The sequence below is a fragment of the Triticum aestivum genome, chromosome 1D, assembly GCF_018294505.1.
Source record: "Triticum aestivum cultivar Chinese Spring chromosome 1D, IWGSC CS RefSeq v2.1, whole genome shotgun sequence".
NCBI classification, from domain to species: Eukaryota; Viridiplantae; Streptophyta; class Magnoliopsida; order Poales; family Poaceae; genus Triticum; species Triticum aestivum.
Genome location: NC_057796.1, coordinates 125,709,266 through 125,715,811, shown reverse-complemented (window position 1 = coordinate 125,715,811; position 6,546 = coordinate 125,709,266).

Genomic DNA, 6,546 nt, shown 5'->3' with positions numbered 1-6,546 from the left:
GGTGGCTTTCTTGACGTAGGGTCCAAGTCCTCTGGATCATTTTCGTTCCGAAAATCACGTTCCCGAAGGTTTCATTCCGTTTGGACTCCGTTTGATATTCTTTTTCTGCGAAACTCTGAAATAGGCAAAAAACAACAATTCTGGGCTGGGCCTCCGGTTAATAGGTTAGTCCCAAAAATGATATAAAAGTGAATAATAAAGCCCAATAATGTCCAAAACAGAAGATAATATAGCATGGAGCAATCAAAAATTATAGATACGTTGGAGACGTATCAAGCATCCCCAAGCTTAATTCCTGCTCGTCCTCGAGTAGGTAAATGATAAAAACAGAATTTTTTGATGTGGAATGCTACTTGGCATAATTTCAATGTAATTCTTCTTAATTGTGGTATGAATATTCAGATCCGAAAGATTCAAGATAAAAGTTCAATATTGACATAAAAATAATAATACTTCAAGCATACTATCTAAGCAATTATGTCCTCTCAATATAACATGGCCAAAGAAAGTTCATCCCTACAAAATCATATATTTTAGTCATGCTCCATTTTCGTCACACAAGAATGCTCTCATCATGCACAACCCCGATGACAAGCCAAGCAATTGTTTCATACTTTAGTAATCTCAAACTTTTTCAACCTTCACGCAATACATGAGCATGAGCCATGGATATAGCACTATGGGTGGAATAGAATATGATGATGGGGGTTATGTGGAGAAGACAAAAAAGGAGAAAGTCTCACATCAATGAGGCTAATCAATGAGCTATGGAGATGCCCATCGATTGATGTTAATGCAAGGAGTAGGGATTGCCATGCAACGGATGCACTAGAGCTATAAATATATGAAAGCTCAACAAAAGAAACTAAGTGGGTGTGCATCCAACTTGCTTGCTCACGAAGACCTAGGGCACTTGAGGAGGCCCATTGTTGGAATATACAAGCCAAGTTCTATAATGAAAAATTCCCACTAGTATATGAAAGTGACAAAACAGGAGACTCTCTATCATGAAGATTATGGTGCTACTTTGAAGCACAAGTGTGGTAAAAGGATAGTAACATTGTCCCTTCTCTCTTTTTCTCTCATTTTTTGGGCCTTCTCTTTTTTTAATGGCCTTTCTCTCTTTTTTTTTCCTCACTTGGGACAATGCTCTAGAAAATGATGATCATCACACTTCTATTTATTTACAACTCAATGATTACAACTCGATACTAGAACAAAGTATGACTCTATATGAATGCCTTCGGCGGTGTACCGGGATATGCAATGAACCAAGAGTGACATGTATGAAAGAATTATGAATGGTGGCTTTGCCACAAATACTATGTCAACTACATGATCATGCAAAGCAATATGACAATGATGAACGTGTCATGATAAACGGAATGGTGGAAAGTTGCATGGCAATATATCTCGGAATGGCTATTGAAATGCCATAATAGGTAGGTATGGTGGCTGTTTTGAGGAAGATATAAGGAGGTTTATGTGTGAAAGAGCGTATCATATCACGGGGTTTGGATGCACCGGCGAAGTTTGCACCAACTCTCAATGTGAGAAAGGGCAATGCATGGTACCGAAGAGGCTAGCAATGATGGAAAGGTGAGAGTGCGTATAATCCATGGACTCAACATTAGTCATAAAGAACTCACATACTTATTGCAAAAATCTACAAGTCATCAAAAACCAAGCACTACGCGCATGCTCCTAGGGGGATAGATTGGTAGGAAAAGACCATCGCTCGCCCCCGACCACCACTCATAAGGAGGACAATCAAAGAACACCTCATGTTTCAAATTTGTTACATAACGTTTACCATACGTGCATGCTACGGGACTTGCAAAATTCAACACAAGTATTTCTAAAGTTCACAACTACTCAACTAGCACAACTTTGATATCACTACCTCCATGTCTCAAAACAATCATCAAGCATCAAACTTCTCTTAGTATTCAACACACTCATAAGAAAGTTTTTACTATTCTTGAATACCTAGCATATTAGGATTATTTAAGCAAATTACCATGCTATTTAAGACTCTCAAAATAATCTAAGTGAAGCATGAGAGATCAATAGTTTCTATAAAACAAATCCACCACGGTGCTCTAAAAGATATAAGCGAAGTACTAGAGCAAAAACTATATAACTCAAAAGATAGAAGTGAAGCACATAGAGTATTCTAATAATTTTCGAATCATGTTTGTCTCTCTCAAAATATGTGTACAGCAAGGATGATTGTGATAAACTAAAAGCAAAGAATCAAATCATACAAGACTCTCCAAGCAAAACACATACCATGTGGTGAATAAAAATATAGCTCCAAGTAAAGTTACCGATGGAAGTAGACGAAAGAGGGGATGCCTTCCGGGGCATCCCCAAGCTTTGAATTTTAGGTGTCCTTAGATTATCTTGGGGGTGCCATGGGAATCCCCAAGCTTAGGCTCTTGCCACTCCTTGTTCCATAATCCATCAAATCTTTCACCCAAAACTTGAAAACTTCACAACACAAAACTCAGCAGAAAATCTCGTGAGCTCCGTTAGCGAAAGAAAACAAAAGACCACTTCAAGGTACTGTAATGAACTCATTCTTTATTTATATTGGTGTTAAACCTACTGTATTCCAACTTCTCTATGGTTTATAAACTCTTTTACTAGCCATAGATTCATCAAAATAAGCAAAGAACACACGAAAAACAGAATCTGTCAAAAACAGAACAGTCTGTAGTAATCTGTAACTAACGCAAACTTCTGGAACTCCAAAAAATCAGAAAAAATAGGACGACCTAGAAATTTTGTTTATTGATCAGCATCAATTGGAATCAATATTTTATCACGTTCTGGTGATTTTTAACAATTATTTTCGTGAACAGAAAGTTTCTGGAAATTACAGCAAGATCAAATAAGTATCACCCAAGAAGATCCTATAGGTTTAACTTGGCACAAACACTAATTAAAACATAAAAACACATCTAACCAGAGGCTAGATCAAATATTTATTCCTAAACATAAGCAAAAAGCAAAAAAACTAAAAAATAAAATTGGGTTGCCTCCCAACAAGCGCTATCGTTTAACGCCCCTAGCTAGGCATAAAAGCAAGGATAGATCTAGGTATTGCCATCTTTGGTAGGCAATCCATAAGTGGCTCTCATGATAGATTCATATGGTAACTTTATTTTCTTCCTAGGGAAGTGTTCCATGCCTTCCTTTAATTTAAATTGGAATCTAATATTCCCTTCCTTCATATCAATAATTGCACCAATCGTTCTAAGGAAAGGTCTACCAAGAATAATAGGACATGAAGGATTGCAATCTATGTCAAGAACAATAAAATCTACGGGCACACAGTTCCTATTTGCAACAATAAGAACATCATTAATTCTTCCCATAGGTTTCTTAATAGTGGAATCCGCAAGGTGCAAGTTTAAAGAGCAATCATCAAAATCACGGAAACCTAGCAAATCGCACAAAGTTTTTGGAATCGTGGAAAAAATAGCACCCAAATCACACAAAGCATAGCATTCATGATCTTTAATCTTAATTTTAATAGTAGGTTCCCACTTATCATAAAGTTTTCTAGGGATAGAAACTTCCAACTCAAGCTTTTCTTCATAAGATTGCATCAAGGCATGAACGATATGTTTGGTAAAAGCTTTATTTTGACTATAAGCATGAGGAGAATTTAGCACGGATTGCAACAAGGAAATACAATCTATCAAAGAGAAATTAACATAATTAAATTCCTTGAAATCCAAAATAGTGGGTTTATTAATATCTAGGGTTTTGTTCTCTTCAATCCCACTTTTGTCAATTTTAGCATCAAGATCTAAAAACTCCGATTTTTTGGAACGCCTTCTAGGTAAAGGTGGATCATATTCAGTCCCATCATTATCAAGATTCATATTGCAAAACAAAGATTTAATAGGGGACACATTAATAACTTTTAGATCTTCATCTTTATTTTCATAGAAATTTGAAGAACACGCTTTCATAAAAGCAATCTTTCTTAGCACGCATCCTAGCGGTTCTTTCTTTGCACTCATCAATGGAAATTCTCATGGCTTTGAGAGACTCATTGATATCATGCTTAGGAGGAATAGATCTAAGTTTTGAAGAATCAACATCAAGAGAAATTCTATCAAGGTTCCTAGCCAATTCATCAACTTTAAGCAATTTCTCTTCAAGCAAAGCATTGAAATTCTTTTGCGAATTCATAAATTCTTTAACACTAGTCTCAAATTCAGAGGGCATCTTATTAAAATTTCCATAAGAATTGTTGTAGGAATTACCATAATTATTAGAGGAATTGCTAGGATAAGGCCTAGGATTAAAGTTTCCTCTATACGCGTTGTTACCAAAATTATTCCTACCAACAAAATTCACATCCATAGATTCATTATTATTCTCAATCAAAGTAGACAAAGGCATATCATTAGGATCAGAAGAAACATTTTTACTAGCAAATAATTTCATAAGTTCATCCATCTTTGCACTCAAAACATTAATTTCTTCTATCACATGCACCTTTTTATTAGTAGATCTTTCAGTGTGCCATTAAGAATAATTAACCATAATATTATCTTGAGTTTAGTAGCTTCTCCTAAAGTGATTTCCATAAAAGTGCCTCCCGCGGCCGAATCTAAAAGATTTCTAGAAGCAAAGTTCAATCCGGCATAAATTTTTTGTATAATCATCCACAAATTCAAACCATGCGTGGGGCAATTACGTATCATTAATTTCATCCTCTCACACGCTTGTGCAACATGTTCATGATCAAGTTGCTTAAAATTCATAATATCGTTTCTAAGAGAGATAATCTTAGCGGGAGGAAAATACTTAGAGATAAAAGCATCTTTGCACTTATTCCAAGAATCAATACTATTTTTAGGCAAAGATGAAAACCAAGCTTTAGCACGATCTCTAAGCGAAAAAGGAAATAGCTTCAATTTAACAATATCATTATCAACATCTTTCTTCTTTTGCATATCACACAAATCAACGAAGCTATTTAGATGAGTAGCGGCATCTTCACTAGGAAGGACGGCGAATTGATCTTTCATGACAAGATTCAACAAAGCAGTATTGATTTCACAAGATTCAGTATCGGTAAGAGGAGCAATCGGAGTGCTAAGGAAATCATTATTGTTGGTATTGGTAAAGTCACATAATTTGGTATTATCTTGAGCCATCATGACAAACAAGCAATCCAACACACGAGCAAACAAAAAGCAAGCGAAAAAGAGGCGAACGAAAAAGAGAGGGCGAATAAAACGGCAAGGGTGAAGTGGGGGAGAGGAAAACGAGAGGCAAATAGAAAATAAGGTAATGCGGGAGATAAGGGTTTGTGATGGGTACTTGGTATATTGACTTTTGCGTAGACCTCCCCAGCAACGGCGCCAGAAATCCTTCTTGCTACCTCTTGAGCACTGCGTTGGTTTTCCCTTGAAGAGGAAAGGGTGATGCAGCAAAGTAGCATAAGTATTTCCCTCAGTTTTTGAGAACCAAGGTATCAATCCAGTAGGAGGCTACGCGCGAGTCCCTCGCAACTACACAAACAAATAAATCCTCGCAACCAACGCGATAAGGGGTTGTCAATCCCTACACGGTCACTTACGAGAGTGAGATCTGATAGATATGATAAGATAATATTTTTGGTATTTTTATGATAAAGATGCAAAGTAAAATAAAAGCAACGGAAATAACTAAGTGTTGGAAGATTAATATGATGGAAGATAGACCCGGGGGCCATAGGTTTCACTAGTGGCTTCTCTCAAGAGCATAAGTATTTTACGGTGGGTGAACAAATTACTGTTGAGCAATTGACAGAATTGAGCATAGTTATGAGAATATTTAGGTATGATCATGTATATAGGCATCACGTCCGAGACAAGTAGACCGACTCCTGCCTGCATCTACTACTATTACTCCACACATCGACCGCTATCCAGCATGCATCTAGAGTATTAAGTTCATAAGAACAGAGTAACGCTTTAAGCAAGATGACATGATGTAGAGGGATAAATTCATGCAATATGATAAAAAACCATCTTGTTATCCTCGATGGCAACAATACAATACGTGCCTTGCTGCCCCTACTGTTACTGGGAAAGGACACCGCAAGATTGAACCCAAAGCTAAGCACTTCTCCCATTGTAAGAAAGATCAATCTAGTAGGCCAAACCAAACTGATAATTCGAAGAGACTTGCAAAGATAACCAATCATACATAAAAGAATTCAGAAGATTCAAATATTGTTCATAGATAAACTTGATCATAAACCCACAATTCATCGGTCTCAACAAACACACCGCAAAATAAGATTACATCGAATAGATCTCCACAAGAGAGGGGGAGAACATTGTATTGAGATCCAAAAAGAGAGAGGAAGCCATCTAGCTAATAACTATGGACCCGAAGGTCTGAGGTAAACTACTCACACTTCATCGGAGAGGCTATGGTGTTGATGTAGAAGCCCTCCGTGATCGATGCCCCCTCCGGCGGAGCTCCGGAACAGGCCCCAAGATGGGATCTCGTGGGTACAGAAGGTTGCGG